Here is a 17,155-nt window from a genome sequence, read left to right on the forward strand (position 1 = left end):
TGCTTTCACCACACCCGTCCGGCCAAGTTTATGATCTATTGATGGTGTAAATTAAGTCAAACCTCAACAATCAATCAATAAATAAATCACACAGCACGGGGTAGGGTTAGGGGTTTGATGAATAGACAATCAAGGGTATTTGGAGAAAGGTTTGACAAAGACAAACACCACACAAGGTCAACAATCATCTGGGCAATGAGCAGCACATCATTCGTCCTCAATCTGTTGTGGAAATGAGTATGACAGAGTACAGATAAATGCATTGCAAGCAGTCCTTCTGCCCCAGAGACCCAAGTTATCAGATATCTAAATGTTCTCTCTTCTAGGTGCAGGAGTGAACCCACCCACTCAGTTCTCCAAATATGATTGTTAAAAGAAAAATTAGATTGTATTGCAAAATTAGGTGATACATCTGCATTCTCTTCAGTAATGTCCACTCTTTGGTACCTGTCTGGACTGGTCCGGTAGGTAAGCAAGTGTGTTGACCTCAGCTTAAGCCATTCATTCATGTAGGAGACTAGAAGGCCTGCGAAATTGTAAAACAGAAACTGTATTTTAGAGTCAAAGAGATTGACAGAAGGAAGGTAAGCTTCATGAGGAGTGTCTCAAGAAGACTCAGAGACAGAGCAAAAAAAAAACAAGAGGGTGACTCAAAGTTTCACTTTTGCCACAAGTCCAACACATAGACACACACATACATTCACAAAGAGCAGCATTTAACAAATAAATGCACTTCTCTCCATTCTTGCTTCTAGCTATTTATGAGTTAGTTCTCCTCCTCCTTCCCTGCTCCTTCCCTGAGTTCTTCCATCCCCCTTCTGAGTCCAAGTAACTCCGTCCCAGAGCTGTCATCATGACCCGAACAAGATAGATGTGTAGTGCACTGCTGTTGAAGTAGAAGTAAAGAAAGAGAATTGCAGTATTTTGCATAGGTTTTTGTTTGTTAACTAAAGTGACTGTTCTGGTCTCTGAAGAACCAGAAAAAGGGAGTGGATACTGCAATAAATCTGGCGAAGTGTGAAAGGCCCAATCACCTCCAGGGAAAAAAATTATTGCCCATCAATCAGGCCTCAAACATTGCAAATCAATATTCATCTCAAGACATTTTCCGTAATACAGTTCAACACACCTTCCCTCACTGTCGGCCACCACATCAATCACCACTCACAGTCACTCGATAATCCGATCACTCACTGGTGCAATGGTTACCTATTCCAAACTAAGAATGGTGGTAGGAGACTCCGATGGCTTGTATCCTATGGAACGTAGGCACTGCCAGGTCCTCCCGGTGTGATCGGACCTTCTGTGCTACTCTGTATCCTGTCTGCAGGCTGGTTCAACGTTGGTACTATTGACAGAAGAGGCCAGGGGTGACTTTGTTTGGGACAATGGGAGACTCATGGCGGGTTTATGGGGCTTTACGGGTGCGCTTTGCGGCGCTATAATTGATTGCGTTCTACATGACTGCCGTTATTTGTATTTCTCAATTGCTGCCGTTTAGACGTTTTTTTGCCTGCGGGGGTAGGGGGGGCTGGGACATTAGATTGAGGGCCCTCCTCCCGCATTTTTTCTCTTTCTTTTTCTCTTTTTCTTCTCTGTATTTCGGGTCTCTTATTTAGGGCGACAGGCACGCTGCTGGGGGGGTAGGCCATAGCCTTCTGCAGGGGTGCAGGGTTGGGGGTTGGGGGATGGGTGTGTTGTTTTGTTCTCCCTTTTTGTTTCTATGGCCCTTTGCCCTTTTCTTTTTCGATGTCGTTGTCTTTCATGTCTCCCATAGTGTGTTTTGCCTTGATGGGTGGGACTAGTTCGCCATGATTGCTTGGTGCTTATTGCGTCTCTCCTTGCCCTGCTGCCCCTTCCCCGTCATTCTTGATCTTTATATATTGTTGGCATACCTTTTTGTTACTAATTCGCTGTCCTGGGGGTGTGTATGACTCTGCGACATTGATTCTCTTCTATTTTTGTTATTGCAAAATGAACCGTCTCTGATCCTTATTATTGTGCGGTGATTTCAATGTATGGCATATCCTGACTGTTACTCAGCCTTCGACCCCCGGACCGCTGCATTTTGTATGTTCTATTGCCCTATCTCCTGCTTTGCGTAGCGGCCGGCCGGATTGGTTGTAGGCCTATGGTTGTATTTCTATGCTGAAACAAATGAAGGTTTAAAAAAAAAAAAAAAAAAAAAAAAGAATGGTGGTAGGTACACTATCCGCATTTTTTCTTTTGAAAAACAATCTTTATTTTTCATGTTTCACATACATTGCAGAGCTCCGAAGCCCCAAAGACAGCTGCAGACATCTAATTTGCAGTAACCAATGACAATGACTTTTGATATTAAAGAAAACAACAGGAACACCCCCCCACCTCCCCGCAGTCACACTCCTACCCCCCTGAAACACCTAGCCGGACGCTGGAGCACATATAGAACCCCCCTCCCCCCTACAAGGTCCCATCTCCAACCCATACATTAGTCCACCAGAGGGCCACCTCGCTCCGCCGATGGATCCAAGTCTAGTCCCCGGTAATCTGCCCATCGTTTCCATATCTTGTAATGTTTACGGGGACACACCCTGGCAGTAAAGATCGGCAGTTCTATACCCATGCAGAAATCTAACCCATTTCTCCACGTGGTCAGTGACGGGGCTTGGGGTGCTTTCCACGCCTTTGCTAAATCCCTCTTTGCCAAGGTGAGACCAAGCAAAAATAGGTGTCACTTATAACTATTACCCCCCACCCCCTCCAAGACATGTAACAGCGCCAGACGCGGCGAACAAGGAAACTCCCAACCCAGCACTTCTGACAAGCAGGAAAACACCCCACCCCAGAACCTGTGTAACGAAAGAAAGCTCCAGACCGTATGCAAGAAGGTACCCTCTTCTGAGCCACATCAAAGACACTCGGGGATACAATCATTCCTGCTCTCCACAATAGCACCCTAGTGAAGTACACCCGATGTAAGTATTTAAATTGAATCAGGAGCAATCACGTGGCTATTGCCGCCCCCCGCGGACTCGCTAGTGCCTCAGTCCAATCCTCCTCCTCTAGGTCCCCTACATCCTCCTCCCAAGCTGCCTTGAGTCGCTGCAGGGTTGTGGAGCAGTGGATGGACAAGGTCTGGTATATGCGAGAAATCTTGCGTCCGACCAAAGTCGTCCGACGCGGTGTGGAGTACAATAACGTGTTTAGAAAGTGACAGCCCATAAGCTGCCGCTCAACCGGATAGGCCGGGTCATTCCTATCTCCATACCACCATTCGTTAAGAACTAGCAAGTGTGCAGCTTGGTAGTAGGAGAGAACATCCGATGTTGCTAGTCCCCCTGTGTACGTAGATAGGAAGCATGTGCGCAGAGCCACCCTAACCGCGCCTCCCCCCCATAAAAACCCGCCCAGTGCCGAGTTAACTTGCTGTAACCATAGGGGTGGAATCTGGAAGGGATGATTTTGTAGCTGATAAAGAAGGCGAGGGAGCGCCACCATCTTAAATATAGCTGACCGACCATAGATCGTCAAGGGCATGCGCGACCATACCTTGAGATCTTCTTTAGTACGATCCCAGACCGGGGCCAAGTTACGCTCCCTAGTTTCAGCCAGAACATCAGATATATAAACTACCAGGCACTTCATCCCCCTGTCGCCATTTGTAAGGCCGATGCCCATTCCCCCACCCCGGAACCAACCCCCCAGGACCCAGAGTGTGGATTTACGTGGATTCATATACAGCCCGAGGTCTCGCCGAAAATCTGGAGAATGCGTAATAATCGCGTCCCCGATCTATCCAGATCTGTAAGAAAGAACAGCACGTCGTCCGCGTACAATGCTATCTTATTGGTAAGTCCTGGTGTCCATCGAAACCCCTTAAGTTGAGCGTCTATTCACACCCAGGCCGCTAAGGGCTCCATGGCGAGCGTAAATAAGTAGGGGGAAAGGGGGCATCCCTGACGGGTACCCCTCCGGATAGGGAAGGAACGAAAAATCGCCCCCCCCACCCGCACTGAAGTCGTTAATGTAGAATACTAGTTCTATAATTAAGGGGATGATTCTTTTGAGGAGGACAGGGGCTTGAATCAACTATACAGTATAACAAAACACGATACCCCTGACACCATAGATCACACTTCTTTTTTACAGAAGTCCCTTTATTGACTCTGTATTTATCTAATTATTTTTTCATTTTATATTTTCTCACATTTAAATATTCCTTTCACCTTACATATAATACATTTTCATTATTTACAACGTTTTGACACAATATACATATATACAAACACAAGGTTAATCATATATGAAACAATCTGTTTTCCTTTTTGTCAATTACTGTACATCACTAAAACAGTGTTTTAGCAAGGTTTGAGAACCTACACCTTTTTTTCAGTGTCCTACTCTACTTTGGAGGTGTCAAGATCGCATAAAATCTTGATCTTGTCCACTCTCTTAATCGATAGTCCTATCTATGTGGTCTAAAAAGATTGTTTAGAATTTTGTTATTGATACGATGGAGTTGAAATTATCCTGTTCCACCTTATCCTTCTATCAAATAAGTCAAAATTTCTTCTGTAGTTTTAGACTATTAGGTGTTGCCGACACGTTTCGATCTTGCAGCTGTGGGATCACCACAATTCAAGGTCTTCTTCAGGGCTGTGTTAAATTGTGGTAGGACATTTTCTCAATCTACAAAGATAAATTAACTACTTTTAGTATATGATATTTTTCTCAAGGCGTATATACCCACTTTGTGAGTGCTGCAGAGTACTTCTTTCTTGCTACCTGTTTAACGGGAGTAGTTGTTAAGTTATTGGAAGTCTTGTGAATATGTAGCCAGGCTATGATATTTTAACATGAGGGCTATGGGTACCTACCCTGTTTCCTTCGTCTTTGGTAGGAAGGAAGATGAATGAGGAGCGGGTGATGCCTCTGATGTTGACTACTTGCTTATCGTCCTGTTGGATCGACTGTGAGACAAAGAATAATAAATGAGGGGTCACTATATATGTGGTGCAGAACCAGTAAAAAAAAACATGGCAATTACATGCACGGCAACTGACTGTAACAGCATCCGACGAAAGTAAGACTCAAAGAATGTTGCATGTTAAATAATGGAAAACCGGGCGATCCATAAAAATTTAAATATAAAGTTATTCCCTAAATACAAAACATCTAGATGTAGGGGCTGCCACTTTGCTACTTGCTTTGCTGTGCTAGCCAGCTGCCTGCTGATCCTTGCCTGGCGTGAGAAGGACTAAGCCTATCTCTACATCCTGGAACTAAGATTCTCCAAGGACTTGTTGGCTTGCCCCCATTCCCCAAACTTTCAGGGCCATAAAAGACTACTTTTGCAACAATCAACCTATTGTGCCTGCCCTTTCCATGAGATTAGCGTGTGACAGCTGCTTTGGGCTCATCAAGCACATCTACCTTGGTGGTGCGCTAATTGGACAGTTGTGTCTGCCATTGCCGTGTGATCTTTGTGTGCAACAGTGCACCTCTACTTGACACAATCACCTTTTATGGCGCATCGCTAGAGCATGCTGTGCTGCCTGTAAGATATCTACCAACTCAACTCTACCAGCCCTTCGTGGTTCCATGCGAGGAGAGATCGCGGCACCCGCTCTGCTCTTCTACCCGGGAGGTACTGTGCAACACTTACACCCGCAAGGCTGCGGAGCTGCTCTACATAACCTACCAAAACTTTGGGTTCACCAACCTATAGAGGCCCAGACGTAAGTTGTCCACCTTGGATTGTGAAAGCGTTTTTGAATTGTTGATTCCCTACTGAGCCCTAGCCATAGACTTCAGAATAGAAGCGCAAGGGCTCCCATAACAGTACGATTTCAAACCTACATCACTTTGAACGGATATGTGTGATTCTTCCTGTTACGAGCTTGCCTACTTCATGAATAAACATGCTACCTCAAGGCCTGCACATCTCTAGATCTATTTATTGTATTTTTATCATTTTGATCTCAAGTTACTAAGATAAGAATGTTCTAGTTTTCTAAACTGGTCTGGAGTCTTTTTGTGGTGTCTTTCCCTCTCTTACTGTAATCAAGTGTTGCACAAATAGTTTACACATTGCATCCTAAGGTAAGCCTAACTGCTATGTGCCAAGCTACCAAGGTGAGCACAGGTCTAGGATTGCGGTCCCTACTTGGACAGGTTGCATACATCTGCCAACTGGAGACCCCAATTTCTAACAGTGTGGAAATAGGGTTTCTATGAATATTTATCACTTGTGTATCACCAAGTGTCTTGATTGGTTTTGATCGTATGAAACCTGTTTCCAGTACACTTCAGAATTAGATAAAATGTGTTTTATTTTTGCTTTTCACATAATTCAGTTCAAAAACTCCTCTCGCTTTGCAGTAAGAAAAAAAGAAAAGTAAACACCAATCCTGTAGCAATTTATCAGAAGACATAGCCAGGCATTTGACCTCTGTATTTGTCGAACCTTGCAAATGTGACAAGTTAAACACAGAATTGAAAAGCATCTTTGTTTAGTACGAGGACCTTTCCAACCAATGAAAAATTACACAAAGTGTGATTTGGGATGACACCTTTTCATTGTGCCATTCACCTATGCCTACAATCATACACGTGTGCTGTATTTGACGAACCTTGCAAATGTGACAAGTTAAACACAGAATTGAAAAGCATCTTTGTTTAGTACGAGGACCTTTCCAACCAATGAAAAATGACACAAAGTGTGATTTGGGATGACACCTTTTCATTGTGCCATTCACCTAGGCCTACAATCATACACGTGTGCACAGACACCCATAGATCCCACTGCTGTAGACATAGCTACAAGTTGATTATTGTTGCCGAATGAATTGCTTGAATTATCCCTACAGAGACCCCTTTCTTTGCAATACTGTTTAATGCCTAGGTTTTTGGTGGGTTATTCAGGCCTCCCCTTATTTGGTTATTATCAACCAATATAGCAGTCAGGTATGCAACTCCCTCCAGGTGTCTAAAGGCAGCCCCACCAGGCAACATGTAACAATTCCCACAAAAACCCTCAACTGACAGATTCATGCTTGGTAAAGTAGTTTGCTTCCGGTACATACGAGTTCACAAGTGGCCTTATCGCCCGAGACAGCCTTCTGAGGCTGAGACAAGAATAGTTTTGCTCTATGAAGGAAGGGTGTTGCAGTTTGTTCAACACAATCCCTATGTCATTTCAATGCCAACCATCCCCATGGCATGTGAAGCCAAGTTTCAATCATTGTCAGCCATGTCCAGGTAGGAATCAAACAAAGGTAGCAATGGTCTCCCCAAAATGCGCTTCAAGCATTTCTAACGCAACATGTCACAAAAAATCTTTTCACAATTGCTTCAGGTTTTCCACATCTTCTGAAGGCTGCAGAACAGAACTCAAAAAGTACTTGTGCCAGGATCATGTTTATGTAGGTCAGGTCAAGCTGAGTGCACTAACTCAGAGCACGGAACAGTGATTGACTCTCCTCACCAGAGCTCACTCTGCCATGCGATGTTATCTTTTTTTATGGCGCTCTAAAAGTGTTATCATGCAAATTGTGGCACAAGTGTTGTCAGAGACATGAGAACACATTTCAATTGCAGTTATCTGCCTCAAATGTGTCACAGGTTGTGCTTCAAGGCTCCTGCCTATAATCCCCTGGTATTACTGAATTGAAAGCATAGTAGGTCGTGGCTCTTGATTCAAAAATTGCCTTCACGTTTCTCCTCCGCTCAGTGAGAGTGGAACTCGCCCCATTGGGCCATTCAGTGCAAGCAATTTGAAGGTGAGCTGGATATAAATATAAAGCATGTGTGGGAAGTGTGAAAAAGTTGCTGCTCCTATTGCCTCCTCAGCTGAATAAGCGTGTGCTAACACAGAAAACAATAGAAATGCATGGGCAGAACTGAGTTCAAACTAGCGCCCCCTTTCTTGTTATCAGGGATCAGGGTGCATGTCTACAAGAAAGAATAACCCCTGATTATTGCGGCAAGATAGATGAATTGTTGTGTAGGACAGGGTAATCTCAAAGTGGGAAGGGAGTCTAAGAAAAACAATTGCCAATAGAGGGCAGTGCTCAGAACCGATCTGATCAGCCCAAGCACTTTCCGTTTCTACATAGGGCTGATTAAATTGGCCCGCAGCACTGCTATGGACATGCATTTTCTTCCTGATCCCTGTTTCAATATCCTGAACTGTCTCATTTCTACCTCTACGGTCACTTGCTGTCATCTTTGGTGCCATGAACCCTTTAGTGTAAGCTTGCTCAAGAAACAGAAGTAACATAACATAACAACATACCTATAGGTCTGTAATTGGAGTCTTGGGGTCCAGGTTTGTTTTCTTTAATAATGGACGTATGTATTTCCCTTTTTAGGGCTTCTGGAAAAACTCCTGTCATTAAAGAATTGTTGATCAGTGTTCTGACTGGGATGGGAGCTGACATTTTTAGAAAAATACTTTAGCAGATTTGTGAGGGACAAGGGTCAAAGGGGCAACCGACTGGTGTGCTAGCTTTGGCAAGATCCTGACATTCAGTTGGTGATAGATCTTTGACAGAGGGCAGAGGCTTTGTGAAGATACCCCTCAAGAGGTTTGTTGGAAATGGTTTAATGCTGTTGATTTTTTTGTGTGTTAGGTATGAGTCCAACATGTCTGCCTTGGTTGTGTAGTGAGTTGCTTGTTTGTGTCGCAATTCGTGAGAAAAGGGCCCGATTCCTTGTTTGCATTTTGGATTGCGAAAGTATGAAAAAAAATATTTATTGGCTGTGATGCTTTGTGAATTCTGCTTGAGTAGTGGCATTTGTAGCTTTTTTGATTGTTGACTTGTACATTCTGTTACTTCTGTACGGGCATATTTTGTCTTGATGGTTATTTGTTTTGAGCCTGGTCCATTGAAGATTTGCAGTTTATTGTTTTATATATTTGTTTTAAAACTACAGGGTTTTTTCTTTTGTTTTGATGTTTTCTGTGAGACGAATATACCAAAAAAGCTTCTTGTAGCTATTCGTAGTGATTATGAACTGAGTTTATAGTGTCCAGATCTCTGTTAGAAGGACAGTGGGTTTCTAGGTTCTACGTATTCAGCTTGTTCCAGAGTCGAGATGTACTTGCAGATATGCTGAGTTTAGATGGGGTGAGCTGTGGTGTCTCGTGTTGGAAGACAAGCAGGTGGTCATCTGACCATGTGACCAGAGTAATCTTTTGGAATGCAACTAGGTCTGGGTTGCCGACAATGAAATCTAAGGTATATCCTGCAATGTGTGTGGAATTGGGATTGAGTTGTTGTAGGTTGAGTGCATCTCCGTCAGTGAGGATCATTCTGGGGCAGCGCATATTAGGTTTGTCAAACTTTATGTTCAGTTCACCAGGTTGCATATGTTTGAATATTTGGTAAGTAGATTTAAAACTGTGTCTAGAAAAGTGTCTGGGGATGCTCCATTGTTACACGGTGGCCTGTAAAGAAGGAGGAAGCTATAGGAAAAGTTTAGGGTTGGACTTCATCTGACGAGAGGGCCTCACAACTTTGTAAGGAAACGTACTCATCTTTGGGAAGAGTTGTTCTTTCTAAACCACCTCCTCGTATGGCCGTGCGATTTTTGCATAACAGTTTTATAGCCTGGTGAAACTGCTTCATGCAATATTTTGAAGCCATGTCTTCTCCCAGCCATGATTAATTTATGAATTCCCTCACGCAAGCCGTTTATAAAGAACACTTTCTCTGTTGGAGTAGCGTGTGGAAGGAAGTCCTGCTGCCCTTTGGCACACTGTGCCACTGGAACCATGTGCGCAGATCTTGAATGTACATTCACACAGTGCCAGGGGGAGTGTGACATCTCGCACCCTTTGACCTCATGTTATTGTGTCGCTCGGGGTGGCAACATCGAGTAAACTCAACGTATTTTATTGTAATTCAAGTCAAAACTCATGAGAGATATTTCCGATTGCACTCTAGTGCAAATATTAACCGGTATTAATTGGGTAAAAAGATACAGCAGAGCCTGGGTGGACACCTTTCGCGGTATATCATCCAATCTCGTGCCGAGCCCTGGTGATGTGGGTGCAGAATGGACGCTGCAATTTACGCAGCAGCTGCAGAGCGGCTCGACATCGTTGACGAGAACAGGTGAGCGAGGCACCGGGGCTTACCATAATTAGCCAGTCGGGACGTAGCAGGGGTTCCCCTCATAAGCAGCTCTTCGTCCTTGGGCGTAGTGAGGCCGAGATATTAATGGCAAAGCCAGGCCAGGCCTTTGTCTGACTTTAACATGGCGCCCAGGAAGAGCTGTCAGCACCACTGTAGGAGACTGCAGCCTGCAGGGGTCATACGAGGGGAAGGTTTTTCTGCATAATTCCTCTTCAGCCTATCCCTCATCAAAAGGGTTGATTGGCAGAGTGATGGAGGACTCCTCAATATCAGGCATGCCTACCCAAACTGCCTGACCTTGAGAGGGCCTGAAGAAGCTGCGGAAATACAGTAGGGGCCCCTGCAAATACAAAGGATAAAGTATAAAGGGTACCGGCCGAATGGAACACCAGGGGCAAAATCTCTTGCCTGATCCCAAGATGGCCACCACAGTGGTCCTTTACCACGATGAATTACAACTTTCACATTGGTGAGATGACCCACAGGCTTACTCCAAATGGAACACCAGGGGCACCATTTGTTTACTGACTGTTGCACTGTACCCGCCATTCACTGCGTTCAATCCCGAGATGCTGCCTGTACCTGCCTGACTCTAAAATGGTGGCCGCAATATCCCCATCCGTACCTCGCCTGCTCTCACCCCGAAATGAAGGACGAGGCAGGCGGCGCCACCCAGTAACACCGGGACTGATACCTTCTTTGGAACTATGATGATGCCCTACGGCATGAAACTTTAACTGTTTGTACTTACAGCGGAGCCCGAGCACCCTTGGCTGCTGCCCGGTGAAGCTGTCCTATGCAGCTATAGCGGAGTCTGGCTCTGGGTCACACCCTCGGCTGTCACCTGCCCAGTCGGACATCGGACAATGTTTGTCACAGTTCTTCATGGTTTTATCTGACTCTCTCCTCGACTGCTTTGACTGCTTTCTTCCCCCTGGAGTACTTTCCCCCTTCAGATCTACCTGACTGGCTGCTTTCCTCTCCCCTGTTTACCTTTCCCCCCCAACCCTCCATACCCCAAATGACTTTTGCCTTGGATATGCTACGCGCTAGTTATCTTATATTATTGTGTAAGCTCACTATTTTCTCCTAAGTATATACTGGTAACTGCAACTGTAACTGTAACTGATGTAACTATGTAACAATGTTCTGAAACAATGTCCTTTCTCATGTAAAGCGCTTGGATACCTCTCGGTCTAGCCAGCACTATATAAATCTTTTCAAATAAATAATAATGTAATAAATGATGAGTAGGTCAGGTTCTGTGTCAGTCAATAAGTCGAAGTACTTGTTTTTGGACACAGAACAAGCATTTAAATGAGTTGTTTTGAAGGTGATATAGTTTTGTGCTATGGAAGAGTGAGTGAGTATTGTCATTAGAGAATGCAGGTGGTATGTTATTAGTGATTTGGTTAGCTGTAGCAAGACAGAAATTGATCTGAATTGGGTGTTATTATCCTCGGTGTACAACGTCGGCCGTCAGGCCTAAAGGGTGGAGAGAAGCCTCCACACACAGGAAGTGGGAAAGGATACACCCTCCCAAGTGAAATCTGCCAACAAAAAGTATCCTGTCCAAGGCGAGCTAGAAAAACTCGGAAAGATAGTGGAGTATGGGCAAAGTTCTCAGTAAGTGGAATAATGGTATGCTTCTACTATTATTTGGGAGCAATACCTCTTTATATAGTAACCCTCACACACTCTATTAGTATCATGCTTCATCATCGGGTTCACCCTGGCTCCTAAAGGCCAGGGTGGTCTCGGCGGTGTTTCAGGGAGCTCTTAAGAGAAAAGGCCAGGGGGGTTAAAGATTAAAAACCCATCATACACTCCAAGTATCTCTTTAATATGACACTTAAAGCCGGGAGTGCAGAACCGAGTAGGTTGTATGGCGGGGTGAGGATCCTTGATGAGTGTGTGGCTATAGGACTGCCCCGTTAAATCTGCACTCACAAACCGTATTTGGTCCACCAAATTTGGGTTGGATGGATTTGAGAAAACAGACGCCATATTAAGGATGAGTATATCCAGAGGGAGCTTTTGTTTGATCAAACATTGGTAAAACATTTTTAATTTAAACGTGTGAATTTTGTAATAATAACTCCAGGGAGGGATCTATTACTATACATTGCCCTGAAGAAAGCCATGGACCCATAGGGCCGATCACAGGAGGAAACATGTTGGCACATTTCTAGGGTCATAGGACCATTGTATCCTTGGATCACCCTACTCCTCTTATCTTTCATACTCACCATATCTCCATATTATAGGGATACCTGGAGTGTATGTTGAGTTTTTAATCTTTACCCCCATGGCCTTTTCTCTTAAGAGCTCCCTGAAACACGGTCGAGCCCATCCAGCCTTTAGGAACCAGTGTTATTATCCTTGCCCGGCAGGCTTAGAGGGCATTTTGTAGGGTCTATGTGTGTGGGTGGTGTGGAGACTGGTTGTAATTGAGGGGATGAGCTATAGAGTTGACTTTGACTAGTAGATTTAGTGAGTGGTAGACAAGGAATGCAAGTATATGAAGAATGCTGTGGATTATGAAAATATGAAGCTGTTCTAATGTATAGCCTGCAACCAGTAATAAATAGTGAGAGGTGGTGGTGGAGCTCGATGGTCTGGTGTTATGGCTCTGAATTCTGCAATGGGTGATAGTTGGACAAATGAGTCATGTTCTTGTGTGTTTATGGACTGAGTGGTTGGTGTCTTTGTGGCTTGGAAAGTGTTGGATAGAGATGGGTGAGAATATGCATTGGCATTACGTGCATAGTAGCTGTGTGTTGGTATATTGAGATGGAAGGTGTTTGGGAATGTCTAAGATGTTTTAAAGCGAAAGGTTGTGTAGGTTTTTGTTTTGGTGGCATTGTATTATCTGACTTTGGTCTAGTAGATTGAGATGTAGGATTTGATTGTGAAGGATTGGGGTGGTGTGGATGTTGAAGGAGAGAGAATAGGGTTGGGTGTTGAGTCTCTGGGGAATGAGAGATGGGACGAGGAGGCTTAGGTATAGGGTGGCTAGGGGGACAAGCCAGGCTTACTGGTGAATAGGAGGGTTGAAAGAGTGTTGTCATGGGCTTCAGGAGTCAGGAAGAGGAGAGTTGTGTAGGGTGAGGTGATGCTAGATGGTTGAGTAGAGAGTTGGAAATGACCACTGCCTAGTGAAGTGTCTTTTTGTGTAGTGTTTGTGATTCTGGGAGTTTCTAGGTCTCACCTACCAACAGCCTTAGCTGTCTGGAGGAATCCCTTCCAACACGCGCACTTACATACATTCTAAGGATTTTTGGACAGCACCTAGCAGCCATTGGCTGCAGTGGTACATCTGGCTCTGCCCATTGGCTGGCAGGGTTTTATATCAGCCTTGATAGCAGCCCATGGCATATTGAAAGTGTGATCTACTTAAAAAAAAGTGATTCACATCTGAGAAATGCCACATTTGCATCCGCGTTTGACCCCCAATACCCAAAATCATGCTTGCCCATCCCACCCGTCTCGCTCCGGTGCTTCCCCATCATGGCCCAGAAACTTTGATATGCTACCGGGTCTCACACTATGGGGCAGATTTTCAAGCCTCTTGCGCAAACGGTGCGTCACTTTTTGTGACGCACAGGCAGCACATTTTACTGCCCCATATTTACAAGGACAGGAAAAGCCACCCTGTGTGGCTTTTCCTGTCCTTGTAAATATGGTCCCTTAACATGCAGCACTTTGCATGAAAGTGAAGTTCTATGGATGTTGCTGTGGGTGTTCCCACGCAACACCCATGGAACCTAACACATTTCCAGATTTATGAGAAATCGTAAACCTGGAAATGCATCTGAATGCTACTCCTCCCCAGGGGAGGTGTAGGGAGGCGCAACGAGAACAAATATATTAATTCCTCTTAGTTGTATTCCCTCTTTCTATGCGTGCTGCAGCACACATAGTACGTGGAAATCACCTCTGTTGATTGTTTATGTACAGGAAGGTGTCCCTTCCTGCACATAAACAATCATTACAAAAATTACGTTTTGCAAGTTCTGTGTGTGCTAATGCAGTACACATAGAAGATGTAAAACACCATTTCAGATTGTTTATGTGTAGGAAGGGAACCCTTCCTGCACATAAACAATCATCCCTGTGACACAGGCATCCTTGCACCATGGTGCAAGCCCATGTCGGGTCCTGGCAGCCCATTGTGCGCCAGCGCAGGGGACAGTTTAGGGATGTTTATGTCATATTATTGTAAATATGGTGAATCCCTGTGCTCTGAAAGTGCTGCAGCCTGGCGCAGCCAAAGGGCATTCTGTGCCGTGCTGCGGCACTTTCTTTTTAATGAAGCCCTATATATTTAAGTGCAAGGAAAGTTGTTATGTGCCATGGTTAGAAGTGGGGAAATTATTTAGCTGCAACGTGAAATTACAGAATCCATCCGCTTTTTTAGGGCTCAGGCCTACGTCACACTGCGTAGCAGTGTGGGCGGAGCCCAAGAGTCCTTTTCTTAGGGCCTCCGAAAACCTACCTAACAAATTCCTGGCTGCTCGTGATTTTTCATCTTTTTTTTGCCAGCTGCTTTCAATTGGCCTTCTCGTGCATGTGTTTTTGGAAGAGAGCATGCAATAGGCCATAGGCGGTAGAGTAGCTCCACCTATGGCATATTGCGTGCGGTCACGCGCACCAGAAGGCCATTTTTCTGCAATTATCGCGGCTGTCAGGGCCCGCGGTAATTGAAGACAGATGCTGGGCGCACGTGCACCACTCTCGAGTTTCTTTTTTCTCAGCTGTGTGTGTGTGCATGCCGCCTCCCGGAAACCTTGTTGTGAGTTGGCCGCCGCATCTAAACTCGACTCAGGGCGCATTGCTCCTGGTGGCGCAATGCAGCGCTTAGAAAGCCTATAACACGGAGTTTCCTCGCACTTCGTTTCCGTGGAGCCGTTGCTGACTGACTTAAAAGCTGACTCCAAGGCCTTTCGCGCTCTAGTGTACTTTCCTACACCGGCAGTTCCACGAAGTGCACATGCGTGCACACACACCTGTGTGGGGAAAGTCCTCGTGAACCCTGGTGACACGCTCTTCCCCGCACTGCTTCTGTTGAGATGTATAGCGTATAATCTCCGGAGTATTGTCACCTAAGAGCGATGCCGGAGAACTAGTGAAAATGGGCCGCACATGAACACACGCACCTTCCTTTCACGCTTTCACACGCAGGAGGTGATATCTCGTCACGCGCACAGGTTCAACGTGACCCCTTCACCAGGGACTGTCGTTTTCGCAGCATAGGTGCCTGTTTTGGGGACATGGGGGAGAGGGCAAGGGGCAAAAACTGTTTGCTGGGACAACAGGGACAGCAGAACTAGGCCAGGTAACCACAGCACCGGCTCTCTCCTACCTCCAGGCTTTTTAGTTTATACATATATATCCCCTTCTCCAGTGAACAGAACAAAAAGTAATAACTTTCTCTGCCGTGCCACCGTCACGGTGTTTCTCTTGCCATTGTCAGCGCTTTCCAGCTGGATCGCGAGTTTCTCCTCCGTTCCCCGTGCACTAACACTCAGCATCCAGGGTGTTCCCCTCCACAAGCCGCCTCTCTGCAGAAAGGTACCACACATTTTCCTTCGCAGAAACTCATTCCAGAAACAGATGCAGACACATCGGGATTGAACAAGGATGACGCTCTCCCATTGCCCGAGGGACACTCTACTCTGGCAGGATCATATATTTCACGAAATGGGGAGCTTAACTTTCCAGACGGTGTTTCCGTGTTTTAATGCCCAAGTTTTGAATGCATTTTCAACACACAGCCTTGTGTTCTTTTCAAAACCTCGCAGTCAAACAAAAAAAGCCGAGATGTAGGTGCACGTAAATGAGATCACATTCGATCACCTCAGAATCAAATGAATGGGTTTTTAGTTGTTTCACATGTTGTACCTAGTTTGTTGGGGTTATATACAACAAGGAGTTCGTAGTCGATATTGAATCCTTCCTTGGTCTCATAAAACATAGCATAAAATATACCATAATGTAAAGTAACGTGAGGGAACTTGATATGAGATTAAATGGCAATGGAACAGTTTAAGTATAACCATGGCCACTGGCGCAAATCTGCGGCTGCAGCATTTTTCTCATAATTATTGATGTTATCACCATCCATCTGTCATCTGCTGCATTATCAGTAGCTTCTAGATAAAATTAAAACTGTTTCTACCGGTTCAAAAGTTACCAAAGCGCAGTGACTAGTTGCAGCCCTTTGCAGAGGTTGAGAGGCCAGCAGAGTGAGAGTGAGTGCAGAGTGAGAGTGAGTGCAGAGTGTGAGTGCAGAGTGACTGCAGAGTGAGTGCAGAATAAGTGCAGAGTGAGAGTGAGTGAGAGTGAGTGCAGAGTGAGAGTGAGTGCAGAGTGTGAGTGAGTGCAGAGTGAGTGCAGAGTGAGTCCAGAATGAGTGCAGAGTGAGAGTGAGTGCAGAGTGAGTGAGTGCAGAGTGAGTGCAGAATGAGTGCAGAATGAGACTGAGTGAGACTGAGTGCAGAATGAGAGAGGGTGCAGAGTGAGTGCAGAGTGAGAGTGAGTGAGTGCAGTGTGAGTGAGTGCAGAGTGCGTGCAGAATGAGTGCAGAGTGAGAGTGAGTGCAGAGTGCAGAGTGAGTGCAGAGTGAGTGCAGGGGCAGAGTGAGTGCAGGTGCAGAGTGTGAGTGCAGAGTGAGTGTGAGTGCAGAGTGAGTGTGAGTGCAGAGTGAGTGTGAGTGCAGAGTGAGTGCAGAGTGCAAAGTGCGTGCAGAATGAGAGTGCGTGCAGAGTGAGTGCAGAGTGCAGAGTGAGTGCAGAGTGAGTGCAGGGGCAGAGTGAGTGCAGTTGCAGAGTGAGTACAGAGTGAGTGCAGAGAGTGCAGAGTGAGTGCAGGTGCAGAGTGCAGAGAGAGTGAGTGCAGAGTACAGAGTGAGTGCAGAGTGAGTGCAGGTGCAGAGTGAGTGCAGGTGCAGAGTGAGTGCAGGTGCAGAGTGAGTGTGAGTGCAGAGTGAGTGCAGAGTGAGTGTGAGTGCAGAGTGCAGAGTGAGTGTG

At 45.5% G+C, this 17,155-nt stretch overlaps 1 long non-coding RNA gene across 1 annotated transcript in view; it reads right to left on the reverse strand.

Annotated features, from left to right (window-relative positions):
• The window catches only part of LOC144819839 (uncharacterized), a 45,820-nt gene extending 35,575 nt beyond the window's left edge, over positions 1-10,245 (reverse strand). The window contains exons 1-3 of the long non-coding RNA XR_013607592.1: positions 10,127-10,245; positions 4,860-4,952; positions 448-526 (exon numbers count right to left, since the gene is read on the reverse strand). This is a non-coding gene — a long non-coding RNA (uncharacterized LOC144819839). The remainder of the gene's footprint in view (positions 1-447; positions 527-4,859; positions 4,953-10,126) is intronic.
• Positions 10,246-17,155: the final 6,910 nt, after the last annotated feature.

This window comes from Lissotriton helveticus, chromosome 2_1 (assembly GCF_964261635.1).
Source record: "Lissotriton helveticus chromosome 2_1, aLisHel1.1, whole genome shotgun sequence".
In the NCBI taxonomy this organism is placed as follows: domain Eukaryota; kingdom Metazoa; phylum Chordata; class Amphibia; order Caudata; family Salamandridae; genus Lissotriton; species Lissotriton helveticus.